Below are 18,038 nucleotides of genomic sequence, written 5' to 3' on the forward strand. Positions count from 1 at the left end.
CCTGCTCCGCGAAGAGGAGCAGGAGCGTTATGTGGGCATAACGCGGAACAACTAAGCCCAGGCCACAACTACTGAGCGTGCACTCTAGAGCCAGTCACCCACAACTATTGAGCCTGGGTGCCACAACTACTGAAGCCCATGCGCCTAGAGCCCGTGCTCAAGAAGAGAACAAGAGAAGCCACCACAATGAGAAGCCCACACACTGCAATGAAGCATAGCCCCTACTCACCGCAACTAGAGAAAGCCTGCATGCAGCAGTGAAGACCCAACACAGCCAAAAATAAATAAATTAAATTAATTAATTAAAAATGAAAAAAATGATATTGAGTTCAGAAGGAAAACTATGGACTAGAATCCAGGATGGTATACTGTTTAAGGATCTGGACTTGGGAATAGAGGGACCTCCGCCACATTCCAATTCATCCAGCTCCTGTTTCTATGACCTTCAGCAGATTATTTCAACCTTCTGAGCCTTGGTTACCTCACCTCTAAAATGAGCATCTTATTACCTACCATACAGTATTTTTGTGATGGTTTATTAATTCAGTCATTAAAACTGAGTACCTATTATGGGTATCTAGGCACTAGGGATACAAATATTTGAATAAAATTGACAAAATCCCTGTTCTCTTGAAGCTTCCATTCTAGAGAACGCATAAATCAAGAGTAAAAAATTATATAGTGTTTTAAAAAGTATATAGTGTTTAAATGGTGGCAAGTGCATTGGGGATAAATAAAGCAGGGATGGGGAAATGAAAGTAATTCCAGTGTCTTGAGGATGGGCTAGAATTTTCCATATCAGGGATCACAGAAGGTCTGGTGAGATGGCGATTCCTTGAACCAAATCGTAACAGTGGAAGCAGTGCGAAATGGTCAGATATTGGATATAATTCAAGGTTAAGCCAGCAATATTTGCTGATGGATTTGACTGCGGTATGAGAAAAAGAGGAATCAAAGATTACACTAAATGTGTCGGCCTGAGCAACTCAAAAGATGAAGGTGAGATAGGGAAAATTGTGGGAGAAATGGGATTGGGGGGGAAAGTCAGGAATATGCTGGTGGTCCTTCCTATTAAACATCCAAGTGAAATGTTGAGCGGGCAGGTAGATATTCGAGATTAGAAATCTAAGGGAACAGCTGGGCCAGAGATACAAATTTGGGAGCAGTCAACCTCTAGCTATTATATAAAGGAACAATGCTGGATGAGCTGACCAAGGACGTGAGTGCAGGTAGAGCTCTGAGATGAGTAAGCATCCTGAGGGTAAAGGAAGAACCAGAAAAAGCATCAGAGACAGTGGTCAATGAGACAGCGGGGACACCATGAGAGTACAGTATTGTGAAGATCAAGAAATAAAATTATTTCTAGAAAGAGAAAGTGTTCACATGCTGTTGAAAGGTCAAGGACGATGGGAACTGAGAGTTCATCAGTGCGTGAAATCACCAAGGACCTTGACCAGAGCACCTATAAAATGAGTATATTCATACCCACCTCACTGTGGGGTTTTTTTGTGTATGTGTAAGAGAGTATTAAATTAATTTGGTAAGATTTACTGCATACCTACCATGTGTGTATGTGTGCCAGAGCAGTCTTAAATGAAGTTGTGGAGCTCAAATCTGATTGGAGCATTTCCAAAAGAAAATCAAAGTGGAAACTGGAAACACCTAATACAGGCAACTCTTTCAAGGGGTTTTTGTAAATAGGGAAAAGTATATGGAGCAGTAACTAGCAGAGAAAGTAGAATCTAATATGAGGAAAACAGCACGGCTTATGCCAACGGGGCTGATTCAGAAAGAAGAGGAAACTTCAGGATGCAGGAGAGAAATGGAACAACTGCTGTCAGGGCTCTTGAATAGACAACACAGGTGACATCTAGTGTTCAAATGGAGCCACTTTCCTGGCTTCCCCTTAGCCAGGAGCAAGGACTGTTCCTCCTCGAGTAACCAAGGGGAAGAGTATACCAGCACAGAGACAGGCAGCTAGGTAAATTTCATGGTGGGAGTTTATGGCAGTTCTCTTCTGACTGTGTCTGTTTTCTCTGCTATCAGCTAAGACAATCTGGGAGAGAAGATACTGAAAACTAAGAGGGGAGAGGAGCTGGTATAAAATCAGTTTTTAGGAGATTAAAGGGGCTAAGGAAATACCGTGTGATTCCCTGGCAGCACTAAGGATTCCCCTCGCAGCACTAAGGATTCCCCTCGCAGCACTAAGGATTCCCCTCAGGTAGCGGCCATAAATTTAAAGAGAAACCCGTAAGCATGGTGTGGCTACACCTCCAGTCATGTACCGCTGTATACATGCAAGGCATGGAGTAGGCAGCGTGTGGACTTTCAACAAGGGTTTTGCTAGATGAGTGCTGAGAAGGGAGAAAGAAACTCAAGGGAATTGAGGATAAACCATGGGATCTAAGCTGGTTAAGAGGGAAGGGAGGGCACCAGTGTATATGGGGGTAAAGGACAGTGAACATATTGAAGATTAAATAAGATTATTCACATAAAGCTGTTAGCACAAAGTTAATTAGACAGCAGCTATTCCTACCATTATCTTTAATGTTCTGATTATTATTTGCTGAACTCATTTGTGTCCAGGACTATGTCTTATTTATCTTGGTAGTCTCCAGCTCTTTTATAAAGCTTGGAATAGAGTAGAATCAATGGGGAAAAATTAATTGAATAGAGGGGAGAGTCAAGAATATTCTGTCTTCCTTTTAACCTCCAAAATATCTAAAATAAGTGCTTAGTAATTCACACAGTTTTGACTATTAAAAATACTTTCTACTTTTTAAAAACAAATTTATACTTTGCTCTGTTAATATGGGTAAATATTTCCCCCGGTCCTGATTTGAAGGATGAAGAAAAACATAGTCCGAAGAAAAACATAGTCCCAGAACAAATACGGAAGAGTTCTGAAGGGGCAAAAGACATATGCCAGGCTTTTGTGAAATATATAGGCTATTCTAATGTGAATAAACATTTCATCTCAGAACTTCCCATTAAGTCATTTGGGTCCATTAATTTTACCTACATTTCAAACAAAGGAAATCCTAGTCGTGTACTTCCAGTGTCACAGAATGAAAATCAAAGTGGTGATTCAGCTGCTATTATTAGATGTTTACATATTAAATACACAGAAGTAACCTGACAATCCTACCCTTGAAACACATAAGCCAAAAAAAAGAAAAAAATATGATAGCCACAGGAAAATATTCCCATGGGCTTATTCCAAAATCAAACTTATATCAGCATGAGCAAGGCATGCAATCCTACTTCTTCCTGGATGGACGTTCTCATTCATTTCCTCAGTAGAGAATGATTCTGCAGGCCTCTGGCCTTCTCCGCACAAAGCCTGGGAGGCCTCTTCACGTTTCAAAGACAACTTAGTCCTGGAAATACTTTTACAGCACATTTACATCAAAGGTTGTCCATTCTGAGCCACGCCTGGGGCAGGAAAGGGCTCTGCAGCAGATCCAGGATGCAAGTGCAAACAGCCCCGCCACTTTAGCCATAAGACCCAATAAACTCTACAGCACTGGAGGTATTTGTGGTGGGAAAAGCCACCACATGAAGGTTATGCAGTCCCAACAGAAGTATCACAATTTACACTCTTAGGGCCCTGGAGTAAGAAAATTATGCACTATTTGAAAAATAGGTCCTTAAGTGCTCCTGGACCCTGGTAGAGGTGGAGGGCTTGACCAGGGTCATGAAGTGGCCAGAAATGTCCACTATGAGCTGGGTTCTATCAGACCCACCAAATCACAAGACCAAGTTGGCCAAGCAGCAGATGATCATGAGAAAGGCTGAAGGGCACAAATAAACTACCTGAGAAGGTGGCCCCGTCTCCCATGTCATCCACTACTGCTGCTCCAGTACCTTTCTGTTAGCACACACCTATGGCCCTGTTAGGATCAGCTGGTGGAGGAGGAAAACACCTGAGCCTGATTTCTAGATGGGATGGCTCGGCATCTAGATCACACTGAAAACAGACCATGGCCACTTGACAGTCCCACCCAGGGGTGGTGTTGAAAGACAATAGTGAAGAGATGTCTTTCCAAATGTCCAGAGTTTCAGATAGTATAGCTAGTCATCCACTTTGGAAAGAAGAGTGACTCAAGATTATACATAATGTTGAAGAAGAAAAGTGGCTCAAGATTATACATGGTGTTGAAGTATTCCTAGGCAGTAAGGGGAAAGATTAAAGATCAAGGAAAAGATGGCCTTAGCTAGCAGCACATGGTAGACCAGGGGAGTGGGCATAAAGAGTGAAGATACATGTATTGTATTTTAATGCCCTCCAGAGAGCATCCATCACGGAAGAGGCACTAAACGATGAGGCAGACAAAATGACTCAGTCAGCTGACATCAGCCACCCTCCATCACCCTCCACCACCCCAGTGCTGGTTCAATAAGCACATGGATGGAGTAGACAAGACATGGTGACAGGGGTAGAGGCCATGCAGGGAACCAATACCCAGTCACTAGTGCCGACCCAGCTACTGGTGCTGTCAAACATCCATGCTGCCAGCAACACAGAGCAACACTTCCTCCCCAAGATGGCATCATGCCTCAAAGATACACACAGCCACTTGCGTAGATGACCTTAGACCCCTTTCACACTGGAAAGCACAGTGATTCACTTTTACAGAAACAAATACATATTCTAGATATGGATTTGCATCTTCTGTTGCTGTGGCCTCAGTCAACCCTATTTGAGGGCTTAAGGAGTGTTTGAGGCACTGGCATGGGATCCACATAGCATCACACACCAGACCAAGGGGCTTGTTTAACAGCAAATGAGATGCAAGAAAGGCCACATGACTGCGGGATCCACTAGTTGTATCAAATACCGCATCACCTTGAACCTGCTAACCTGAGCAAGGAGGAATGGCCTACTGAAGGCACAAATGAAGCACCATTTCAGAGACGACTCCTTGCAAGGATAAGGCACCACCCTCCAGGATGCACTGCACATTGTAAATCAGTGCCCTTTATATGGTGCTGTTTCCAAAGGAAGAACACGTGGATCCCAGAAACAAGGGGAAGAAGCAGGAGAGACCCCTTTTACCTTCACTGCCAGGGACCCAATTGGGAAATACGTGTTTCCCATCCCTGCAACTCTGGGTTGTTCAGTGTCTTTTCCCCAAGGGGCAAGTGCTTCTCCCAGGGGGCACAGCAAGAACTCTGCTGAACTACAAATTACAGCTGTTATAGGGCACCTTGTGTGCTTTGTGCTCAGGGACTAAACAGGCAAGAAGGAGAGTAGGTATCCTTCTTGGTAGGACCGTGATGAGCTGGAGGAGATAGGGCTGCTATTGCACAATGGGGGCATGGAGGAGTATGTCAGACACTCTTATGATCCACAGGGGTTCTTTCAGGTACAGCCCTGCCTGATCTTGATGGTAAATGAACAAGTACACCAGCTGTAACCTGAGATGGACATGGTGACCGGGGTCTCTTACCCCTCAGAGATGCAGATCCATGTTCCAACACCAAGTACACCACCTGGACCAGCAGAGGAGTTAGCTAAGAGTGAAGGGAATCTAGAATGGTTAGGAGAGGACATTAATGAGTACTATTGTGGCCATAAGAGCAGCGTGGTTAAGAGGCCCTGAGACCCCCAAAAGAAGAGGCACACACAGATCCTGGAGTTTTTGCTCCCAGAAATTACACAAGGAGGGGTCTGCATAGACACAAGAATCTCCACCCAGCCCCCAACTCAGAGCTGAAGGACTCAGCCCCTCAGGTACTCTCAGCTCCTTCCTGGAAACTGCCCTTGTCTAAGGTACACACTCCCGCAAGGGCAGCCTGATCCAGTAATTGCTAATGTGAGCATATAAAAGCCTGGCCTCCCAGGTACCAAAGGGCAACAACTCTAATGAATTATCCCAGTTTCAGACCTATAAGGTCAACTGAAGCCTTTGTTAAGACCACATCACAGTTCAACTTCCCTCTCTGCTCAATCCTTCCTTTCCCTTCCCTTCCACAGATGCTGAGCCTAAGCACACTCCCTAATACGCTTCCTGCATCTTATTCTTCTCAGAATCTGCTTCCCAGGAAACTCAACCTGCAACAGTGAGGCTGGTATTAAATAAATATTTATGTGGAGTGACATTTTTTATTTAGTCAATATTTTTAAATATATAGATTTCATATTCAAATTTAGATTTCTTTAAAAATTGGAAAACTTGGCAATTCTGGGCTTGTAGATACACAGTGGTGCCCGTCAGCTACAACTGAAGACTGGCTGCCCTTTGGAACAAACGTGTATTCCCCAATTAGCTATAATGTCTGCTGCTTCCTCTTCCTTCACGTAGGGTTGGCTTCCATGTTTTTATGCCACCTGCCTGACTTAGAGTCACCTGAATTTCTGATATCCGACCACTTGGAGACTGAGTTATTTAGGCATTATGGAACAGGAACTTTGTGTCTCAAAGGTGAGGGCTGTTCTTTCCCGAAGCAGACTTTGGTGCCTGTTCAGAACTGAGACAGCGGTGAGTTATCTCTAGGGAACGACCTCCTCCGCAGCCCACTCTCTCTCTCCACCCGCATTGGGCCCTAAACCACAAGATTGAATCCTGGGACTGCCCAACCCTCTGCTAAAAGCCAGTTTGACAGCATGGGCTGGAGCCGCTGGATCTACGGTCACATGCAATCAGTTTCACCTTTGGGCTGAATGGAAACACATGTGATTGGATTCAGATCTCTCCGGGCCCAGCACAACAGCTCACCCCCAGATGAGGATGTGAGACTCACTCTTGGATGGAGGCTCAAAATAGCAAGCCAACCCCCAAGTGCAAGGCTGCAACCCCAGTTTATATTTTCCAGGTTTCCCATCCGCCTCCAGGAAGGGACTTTGGCTGCATGTCTTTTTTTTTCCCCCTCCAGTTTCCTGTACTCGGCTGTAGCAAAGGCTCTAGGGCCATAGGGCCTCATCAGCCTCTGGTTCCCTATCTTTTCAGACAAATAAGAATGGCAGAGACATATACCTGAGGGTCTAGCCACAGGTTTTTCTGAGCAAATTTCCAAAGGAACAGTGGAGTGGAAAACAGGCTCCTCCCACACATCACTGGTATGTCAACGAATAAGCGCTTCTTAGTTGGAAGGGTCACCTGTGTGCACTGAATCCCAAGTGAAACCCTTGATTTCCGACCTCAAGACAAATGCTGACCTGGCCCCAGGCAGAGTGCTTGGTCACTTTTGAAGGTCCAGATACTCGTTTTTTTTACTGGAGACAGTGAACAGAAGAGGCAGGAACCAGAGACTGAAATAGAGAAAAACTTAGGTTTTCCAAATTCATTTCAAATTAGCTGACTTTGGAATTAGCCCGAAAAACTTCTAAGCTTGCCTCATCTGTAAAATGGGTCAGTAGAAGAGCTGAGTGGATATGCTGACACATACATGTTCTTTCGAACATGAAAGAACACGTCTGATAAACAGATGAACTGACCCATTTAAAAGGAGTTGCTTGTGTGTATCTTTATGGCATAGAGTGATTAACAGAACAGGTTTTGGAGTCCCTGTGACAGTGAGTGGGTAAAAAATGGAGAAGCCCTGACCAACCTAGGCTCCAGTCAAATTCTACTCTTGCTTCCCTGCTGTAATCATAACCAAAGTCGATAAGGACTGTCTGAATTTACAGTACAATATACTGAGCATCTTCCAAAAAGGTATGTATAATTAATACATATTTTTAAAAGTAACCAAGTCCTGTTTTCATGACTTCATAGCCACAAATAATTTCCAATGACCTCCAAAAACCCCAAAGTATTGCTGATAAGAGAGATGAACACATTTTGTTATTGACACTTGCCTAGTTTATACATTTCCTGGGGATTCTCTATAGCAAGAGAGAAAGTAATATATAACAAGATGCTGGTTAGTAGAATAATGGTTCTGTTGTAAGCTAATGCCACTGTGGAAAACAATTATTATAAACAGCTGCATATCTTTGACTCAGCTTTAATTAAAATTAAAGTTAAGATTGGGGCCACTCTCTTTTTTCTAAGCCAGGAGCCCTGGAAATCACTTGTAGGGGTAGCTTTAAGGGAAACGGTTACTGAATATTTACACATTTACTAAACAATTTAAGGTGAATCTGTATTTAGTCTCTATTTTGTCAGCATAAAGTTGAGTTTCTCTCTAAATCCCTAAAGCTTCTGTAATGTTTTAATGCAAGGTCTCCTCACTTAAAAGCTTGGGACTATGAAAGGTTCTCATGGGAAACTACTTTATCACAAAGTTTGTTGTAAGAGATCCTACTCAGATAAAGGTAGAAACTATGTTTGCCACAGAAGGCTGATTTGACTCTTTGTGATGATAAATTTTCTGTGGTCTTGCTCACTGACTTCTCATTAACTAGTATAAAAAGATGGTAAAGGCTCTTAGAAGGACAGTACGAATGACACTCATATGACAATTTTTTTCAAGTAAAATAGAAAGTAACTAGCCCATGAACTTGAGAACATAAGATAGGCTATTTTCCATGACAACATCCACACAAGAGAAAAATATCTGAGGCAGCCACCTGCCCACCAGGGACAGAGTGAGGGACCGGCTGGTCCTCCTCCCCTGCCAAACTCCTATGACCACTGGGCCCCCCTCAAGCTAACATCACACTGGGAGATTGGCCTGCGCCCCCCTCCCCTGCACCCTGGAGCCGTCTGCCTGATGCCAGCAGTAGATTCTCCTTCCCCAGCAACGCAGGTCTCTGCACCCTGATGGCTGCTGGAGGGTGGTGTCCATAAACCTTCTTGACTGATCCCCGGGGCCGCTGGCTTTCCTCCCCACTTGGCAAGAATCCACTGTTACCCTGATAATGCCCAAGTGGGCACACAGAGAGCCCACCAGGGAGCTCAGACATGGAATCCAACTCTGCTAGTCACACAGATTGCAATTCTAAGCCATGTGGTGCCTGCTAACAATGGTGCCCCTGGACAAGTTCATTTAAACTCAGTTTCCTCCTCTGTAAAATGGGCTAATATGGTTAACTTATATGGTATGAGGATTAGGTGAAATAATGGACAGTACCTGATATTCTGTGAACGCTTCAAGAAACTGGATGGATTGACCTGATTAATTAAAATACTGCACGATGTGGCCCGGGGTACAGAGTGTTATTGAATGCACCCAGTCCAAAGAAAGCTGAACAAATTCTGTAAGGTATGTATTTTGGCACATTTTTTCCTGGGGAGGGTGAGTCTCTAGTTTTCTTCAGATTCTCCAAAGCGTGCATGAGCCCGAAAAGATCAAGCATTCTCATCACTGATGTGACACCACCTCCCAGTCCTTACCCCTAGCCAGACCTCCTCTCTCGGTGTCAAGCTCATACATCCAGTAGCACAAGGGGTGTCTCCACCTAAAGCCACAGGCACCTCTTCCCCACTGTGGTGCACCGCCCAGATCCCCCTTCAGGAGGAAAGGGCTTATGATCCCAGCTACATAAGTGCCACCAGCAGAGGCTCTCATCTGTCAGCCACCTTTGCATGTCGCTTCAGCTAAGGAGGTCCACTTTACCCCAGATGACATTGCCTTGGGGGGTGGTGCACATCCAATGATACAAATGACTCAGGTCAGATCTGAATGTTCGTCCTCTCTCCAGACCTCCTGGTAGGGCCAGCTGTGATTTCTGTTGAGGCTACATTTTCCTTCTACTCAATTCTGCTTCCTTTTCCCCTACCCCTCCCTTCCCATCCACTGGTGTTGATCTCAAGAGCATCCCATAGAAAACCTTCTGCACGTTAATCCGGTCTTATGATCTGACTCCTAGGGAAACTGGAACACTCAACATGTCTCAGATAGGTTCCAGAACCTTGTGTACTTTCTCCAATGCTTTGCACCTCAGTGGGTGATACCTCGTTTCACCTGGTCTTTAGCCAGAAACCTGAGCCTTAGTCCTTGGTGCTTTTGTAATGTCTGCTTTCCCTGCCTGGATCAACCTCAACCAGTCTGGGTCCTTCTTATCATTCTTCTCTCACGTTCAATGTCATTTATCTGGATGGGAGTCTCCAATCATTCCCCAGTCCTCTCATGTTAAAGTCTAAGATTCTTAATATGATGAACAAAACTTCCCATACTAGGCCTCTCCTCATCTCTGTGGCTTCATCTCTCTTAACTCTTTACTGTACTTTATGTTCCAATAACCCTAGGAACCAGGCATTTCTTTCACATCATGTTGTTTCCTGCCTCCAAGTGCTTGCCCATGTCATACCTTCTGCTGAAATGACCATCCCCCTTCTTAACTTGGGAATCTCCAAACAATCCTTTATGACTCAACTCAGGCACTACCTTCTCCAGAAAGCTTTCCCAGACACCCATCCAGTGACCCCTGGTGCTTCCCTGAGTCTCTGCCAAGTTCCAGCACCGCGCTTATAGTGTATGTTTTGATTATCTGTTTTGTTGGCCATCTTCCTCGGGCTCCTTGAGGGTATGGCTCTGTTTATTCATTACTGTATCCCAGGTCCAGCACAGTGCCCTAGCACATAGATAAAGGCAGTTATGAGATGTGTGTTAAATGATGGCTTTGGATGAATACGTACCAACATACATATATACATACATGCACGCATGCATACACAGACACACACACATACACAAACAACCTCATACCAAATGTAAACCCACCTTGGAGCAGAATCCTGAAGGACTAATGGGTTGGCTGAGGTGGAAAAAGTTTAGGATGGGCTTATTTGTATGACAACAGGATATTAATTCAGTTGACTCAGTGAAAACATCTTGTTAAAAAGTTAATCTCAATAAAACAATTTTTAAAAATGTGGGTGGAGGGGACTGCATTAAAAAGATTTAAGTGTAGGTATCCAGCTAGGCTGGAATCAGGATCTGTCAGCCCCCATCTCTTTTCCCCTCTAAGGCCTCACGGACATTCAGTGTTAACATTAGCTACATCCTTTCTCTAAACATTCAGTTACTCCATATTTCTTTGTTCTAATCATACTGAGAGAATAAAAGGAGTATCTCTTGGTTCTAATTCCCAACTGGAAGGAACTGGCTCTGCTTGAGCCAGGTGTTACCCTACAATCTAATCACCTATGGAGACAGAATGGGGGAATCATGACATAAACATGGCGGCAAGGAGCCTACCCATGTGGACGTACAGGCCATAATGAGCTTGACAGAACTCAAAAGACATCTAGTGATTTCTACTTGCGGTCCACACAAAACAGGCAGATGAGGGTGCACCGAAATTCATACTTCATTACCAAGGAAAAGAAAAAAATGATGAGTCAGCTTTAAGATAGGAACTAACAAGAGCACAAGAGAAGAGCCTGAAATAAGTTTTGCAATGGCGATCCTTGAAAACGTAAATCTGCCTGCTTGCCATATGCTAATAAGTGTTCACAGTCCGGATGTCACACGCATCTGCGTCGAGGTCTCTCCCTCTCCCCCCACCACCTCTTGGGCTTCTTGGTCTCTGTCTTTGATTGTCTATTTGCACGAGCTTCATTCTTTTTTCAGACCTTCAAAGAGATCAATTCCATGAGACCATAAGCAATCTACCCACTCAGTCCTACAGGTAAAACACACGAGACTAGAGAAGGCATATGGTTTGCCCACCTGGAACCCTGAAGTTAGTGACACCATTAGTGTAGGGTTCTGACTCCTAATCCAGAGATCCACCACCCATTACCTGCTGCCTCACTTCATCCTGGAAATACAGGACTGTGGGGCAGGGTGGGGTTTATCTCTGTTCAGAGCTTCAGTCACACTAAGCTCGGTCTCAGATGAAATAAAATTGGGCACAATATCAGAAAGAGATGGGTAAATCCTGAGCCAGAAACAGTTACTATTCTGAGATCCAAGACGTCATGACAAGGTGCTGTCGTGAAAAGAGAAAAAAAAAAAAAAAGAGTCAAGAGATCCACGTTTTAACCAAGTCTATTTTATGAACAAATTGTTTGACTTTAAGCAACTCACTTAACCTCTCCTCATCTCTTTAATGGAGAATAAATTATTTACTTCCAACCTCTTTGGGCTGATAATCAAATGAGATAATAGAAATGCCCTTGTTTGAAAAAAATGCTCTCCAAAAGGCTATCTGAACACCAGGCCTTCATATTATTTTTCCATCATGTCTCAAACATATCCAAAATGGATATCTGCTCGAAAGCCCATTTACCATTGTTGCTTTCCAAGTATGACCCTTCCTTTATGTACCTCTCTGTTTTTCAAATTATGTATTTCTCCAGATGCATGTTTCTACTTTCCCAGGCTGATCTCATTTGTTCATTTCCTGTCCATATTTCTAATCTCTCTAGGTTGCTCTGTACTATGTCTCTTCCTCACTAGTGTCTCTAACACCATCCTATTTACCCTCATCTGAAGATATAATTGCCATAATAGGTTTATAGCCTCTTTCCAAGCCATTATTAACAATGCAAAATGAAATGTGTCTGAAGCCCATCTCTCCAGCATCCTCCTGGAAATTGCAGCATGCCATTTTTCATTCTTGGGTTTTTCAGCCAGTTTTGAGGTCATTTCTCATAGTTCAGAGAACTCCCTAACCCAACCCAAGACCGTTTGGTTTTGTTTTTTTAATCATATGGGAACCAGACCTTGTTTCTCCTACTCCTGTTTATTATTATTTTATACTAAATAAAATAAAGGAAATAAGATAAGTTATAACATGCCAACACATGAAGCCAGGCACTTAAAGCCCTGAGAATCAATTAGTGGGCTCCTATCCAAGGATCTCCTGTCTCACAACAATGCGAGTGCTCACTGGGATTCTGCCCCTGCGTTGATCCAGAAATCAGGAAGACCTAAGTTTTCCGACTGGAATTCCAAACCCTTGTTGTTTCTTTCCAGAGGAAACCTGCAGCCAAGTTCCTCCATAAACCTGAAGAATGGGAGGTATAATCTTTAAGGCTCACTGCAAAGAAACAGTTTCTCTTCGTGGTTTTTCTCAATAAATTTGCTGACATTAGAGTCCCGTCTTTGCTACCACTACAACACTTGGCAATTTCTAAAGAAAAAGGAGTTTAAAGAAGACAGAGAAAGAACACAGAGACTAATCCACGGGTGAATAAACTTGAGAAATGGTTTCGCTGTCATATTATTGCAAACAATTTTCTTCTTGGCATGGAATTCTTTTTTGTTTCTGTTTCGTTTTTTAATTGAGTCTGGCAGTGGGTGCTTTGCCTTCTTCCAATCTCTAGGATCTATCTCTTCACTTCTTCCTGAGCGCTTCTGGCCATGGGCTTTCCCACCAGCACTTCTGTTTTTTTGCACTTTAACTTCGATTCAAGCTCCAAACAGTTGGAAATCCAGGATGAACAAAACCTCTTTCTGAACTCCCAGAAGGATATCCAAATTTTGTCAAAATTTAAAATATTAAATTTAAATATGAAATTTAAAATATTAAGAATATTTTAAACACCAACAACCTTAGACATGCTAAATTTTAGTTTCTGAATAAAGCGGAGAGAAAAACTTCAAGGACCTAAATGCCCAAAGTTAATTGCAGAGTCTGAAGAAAAGTCTAATTTAATTCCTTTCATCTGTGAAAGTAGAAAAACATGAACTTAGGGCACAGACCTGGTTTGCTAACTTGGTTACATCAAATACTGGCTTTATGAAACGGGGAAATTTTCTTAAGCTTTTTGAGTTTGTTTCCTCTTCTATTACATGGCGATAATACTACTCCCGTCGTGGACCAATGTTTGGATTAAATGTGCATAACTGAGGCTAGTAAATACAGTGTCTGGTGCATAGTAGGTGATCAGTAAACATCAGCTGCTTCCCTTGTCCTCCTATATATACAATGGGAAAATATGTCATCTTTTATTAATACACATGGCTCACTTTCTCATAATACTGTTACCAGGCTGTCATGAACTGGTAAGGGGAAAATGCCTTTTCATGAATTTAATATGAGGATGATGATACTAGGCAGGCAGCATTCTAAATGCTTTTATATGCATTATTTCATTTAATCCTCACAAAGGAAGGTAATTTTACTACAGAAAAGGATGCAGAAGTTGAGAATGGTTAAGTGACATGCTAGTTGTTAGATGGGTCAGGAGTTGACGTGTATCCTGTAAAGCATTACATGTAATGCCTGCCACACGGTCAATTCTTAATCAATACTAGAAATTTAGTGAAGGAAGAAGAGGTTTTTTTGTAATACAGTTAGATCCCTTCTTGTAATATCCTTTTATTTTTTTTACCATCTTTATTGAGCTCTATCTCACATACCATAATGGTCACCATTTAAAGTAACCAATTCAATGGTTTTTTAGTATGTTCAGAGTTGTACAAACATCACCACAATCTAAGTGGTGAACATTTCATCACCAGACACGTCTTTTATTTTTTAACATATGGATATTCAGAGGTTTCTTAAAGGAGAAAATATCATATCAAAAATGACAGTTCTCGGGCTTCCCTGGTGGCGCAGTGGTTGAGAATCCGCCTGCCGATGCAGGGGACACGGGTTCATGCCCCGGTCCGGGAAGATCCCACATGCCGCAGAGCGGCTAGTCCCGTGAGCCATGGCCGCTGAGCCTGTGCTCCACAACGGGAGAGGCCACAGCAGTGAGAGGCCCGTGTACCGCAAAAAAAAAAAGACAGTTCTCTCATACATTGTTGGTTGGGGAATGTACAGCCACTCCAGAAAATAATTGGGTAGCTTCCTATAAGACTAAATATGCATTACATAATACTGTATGTCAGCTACATTTCAATTTTTTTTAAAAAAACGACTAAACATGCATTAACTATTCAACTTAGCAACTGTACTTTTGGGCATTTATCCCCCCAAAATGAAAGCATACATTTCCATAAAAACTTGTATGGGAATGTTCACAGCAGTCCTATTCCTAAGAGCTAAAAAGTAGAAACAACCCAAATGTCCTTCAACAGGTGAATGGACAAAGTCTGGTACATCCACACAATGCAATACTACTCATCAATTAAAAGGGTCAAATTATTGATAGGTGAAAAACTAGGATGTATCTTAGGGGAATTATGCTTAATGAACAAAAATAATTTCACAAAGTGACATACTATATAATTCCACTTATATAATGCTCTGAAATTGACAAAACTGTAGAGATGGAAAACAAGTCAGTAGTTGCCAGGGGACAGGGATGAGGTAGGTAGACAATAAAGTGGTAGCATGAGGGAGCTCCTTTGTAGTGATGGAACAATTGTGTATTTTGCATCAGGATGGTTATATGAATACGCATGGAATAAAACTGCATAGAACTATACACACACAAACACACACACGATGACCAAGTTGTGTCAAGCGTAAGAACTATCTCAAAATCATACATGTACCAGTTTTCAGGTCTGGGTATCTTCTTTAAAACTCATTTTGACTTTCCTTTTGAAATGCCATTATTTTCACTTTTTATTTTGAAATGATTATAAGTTTATAGGAAGTTGCAAAAATGGTACAGAGAGTTCTTTGAACACTTCACTCAGCTTTTGTCAATGGTCACATCTTACATAACAGAAGTACAATACCAAGACCAGAAAACGAACATGGGTACATCTGTCATCATTGTTAAAGACCTGACAGAAAGATCTAAATCACAAAACAAATTGCTCAAAATGGAAAATTATTCAAGGGAATGGAAAGAACACCTTGAACAAACAGATGAAAGCAGAGCCTCAAAGCTGGTTTATAAATATAAGCTAAATAAAAGAATAAGTAAAAGATTCCATGGGAAGGGTGGAAATATCTAAGTAATTAGAAACTACAGAAGAAATCCCACAACAAGGACTGTCTTAACATGTTATCATAATGAGGACGGTGACTCAAACTCTTGAAAACACTCCTAAAGTTTTAGACAGGAAAATTATAGTGAAAAAAATCTGAAGTTAATTTATTTGGAATAAAACCATGAATAAAAAGTAGCTTGGACACAAAGTAGGACAAATGAACACATCCTCAGAAATAAATATGCAATTACTATACTGCTTCTGCAGATAATAACAGTAATACTAATGATAAGAAGTACAATTATTAAATGCTATGTGTCCAAGAACTTTCCTAGGGACTTCCCTGGTGATCCAGTGGTTAAGACTCCCAGATCCCACTGCAGCGGGCCCGGGTTCAATCCCTGGTTCGGGAACTAGACCTCACATGCTGCAACTAAGAGCTCACATGCCACAACTAAGACCCCACATGCTGCAACTAACATCCTGCATGCCACAACGAAGACCCCATGTGCCGCAACTAAGACCGGTACAGCCAAATAAATAAATATTTTTTAAAAAGAGAACTTTCCCAAATGTTTTACATCTTTTTCATAATTCGCATAACAACCTGCTAATACTGATACTATTATCATGGCCCTTTTTACAATGACAGAACTGAGACACAATGAATGTATATAACTTGATCAAACTCATATAGCAAGTAAATGGTGGACCTAGAGCTGAAATTGATATAGATACAAATGGTCATAAATCCCATTTTGAAATGCAAAATTAAATAAAGGATATGAATTAATCTATAATTTTAGCATAGAAAATTAATCCCTAATACCAATTAGTCCCTCGATCACCTAACAAAGGGAGAATCAAATTGATTTTATCGAATATTAGAATTAACCAAAGCTTTCTGTTATCCAGGGTCCAATCAGAGGACAATTTTTTTGTGTGTGTGTGTGTGGTACATGGGCCTCTCACTGTTGTGGCCTCTCCCGTTGCAGAACACAGGCTCCGGACGCGCAGGCTCAGCGGCTACGGCCCACGGGCCCAGCCGCTCTGCGGCATGTGGTATCCTCCCAAACCGGGGCACAAACCCGCATCCCCTGCATCGGCAGGTGGACTCTCAACCACTGTGCCACCAGGGAAGCCCCAGAGGACAATTTTTTGTGACTATAAAATAATTCATAATGATGAGAAAAGCAATATGATAGATTAGACAAACTAACCTTTCCAACACAAAATATAAATGCATAGTTAGGGGCAAAAAACCATGAGAACTGAAAACAGAAGTAATCAGAAGAGCTGACACTTTGGCTGTCTTATGGGAATTATAACCAAGGGTCTGGGTTTTAAAGCTCTGGAAGGACAAGAAATGAGGCCATTTGGTCCTCACCAAAGAGGGAGAGACTGGAACAGAGACCGACCCCCCCCCATAAATTTTGGTCCTTCTATGAAAAAAGTAAACTAGGAAAATCTTCTTATTAAAAAAGGATGATGACATGGAGCTTTTTTGCCTTGGCCCATGCTCTTGATGGGACATTGTGCGCGAGTCTCCTCAGAATTTGTCACAATGGGAGGATGTTCACACAGGTTTAGATTTTATTTTAAACCAGTAGAAATTCTTAAAGTGGGATATTAACATTAAAAATGATCCTGGCAAAAAAAGCACTGGGGTATCTTGCAAAAGCAAAAACATTCAAAAAGAGACACCCTAGACCCAGGTTCATTAGACTCTTTCAGAAAAGACATTACCTAACATGAACTCACAGTTAGAAATTACAAAACACATAAGAAAATAATGTACCATGAGCAAGACTTGGCAAACACAGTAAGTTTACAGACAACCAAAAACTTCATATAGAACAATCAGATACAATAAAATCAATAAGTTTAAACTGATGAAATTCCCAGTAAAAATAAGAGATAAGTACAGGAACAGAATCAGACACTATCAAAACAGAAAATGCAAATTTTAAAAAGGAGAAAGGGAATTTATCTTCTGGAAATGAAAAAATAGCCAGAGAAATTAATAGCAGATAGTTAGCCAGCAGATTAAATACATCTGAAGAGAAAGTTCGTGAGCTGGAATGTAAATATGATCAAATAACTCTAATTGTGGTGAAGAACAAAAAGAAGTGGAAAATATAACAGAGAGATTAAGAAACCTAGACATTAGTGAGATGGTTCACCATAATTAATAGGCATTTCAGATAGGAATGGAGAGAGGCTACTCTCCACGGATAATGGCTAAGACATTTCCAGAACTGCTGAAAGACACGAATCCTCAGATTCAAAAAAATGTTGCATTCAGAGGAGAAAAATCTTTACTAAAATTGCAGAACTCAAAGTCAAAGATGCTAAAGGCA

At 41.9% G+C, this 18,038-nt stretch overlaps 1 protein-coding gene across 1 annotated transcript in view; it reads right to left on the minus strand.

The window, feature by feature from the left end:
• DPYSL3 (dihydropyrimidinase like 3) overlaps nucleotides 1-18,038 on the minus strand; it is a 115,513-nt gene that overhangs the window by 70,236 nt on the left and 27,239 nt on the right. The window lies entirely within an intron of this gene.

Source organism: Kogia breviceps, chromosome 4 (assembly GCF_026419965.1).
Source record: "Kogia breviceps isolate mKogBre1 chromosome 4, mKogBre1 haplotype 1, whole genome shotgun sequence".
NCBI lineage: Eukaryota > Metazoa > Chordata > Mammalia > Artiodactyla > Physeteridae > Kogia > Kogia breviceps.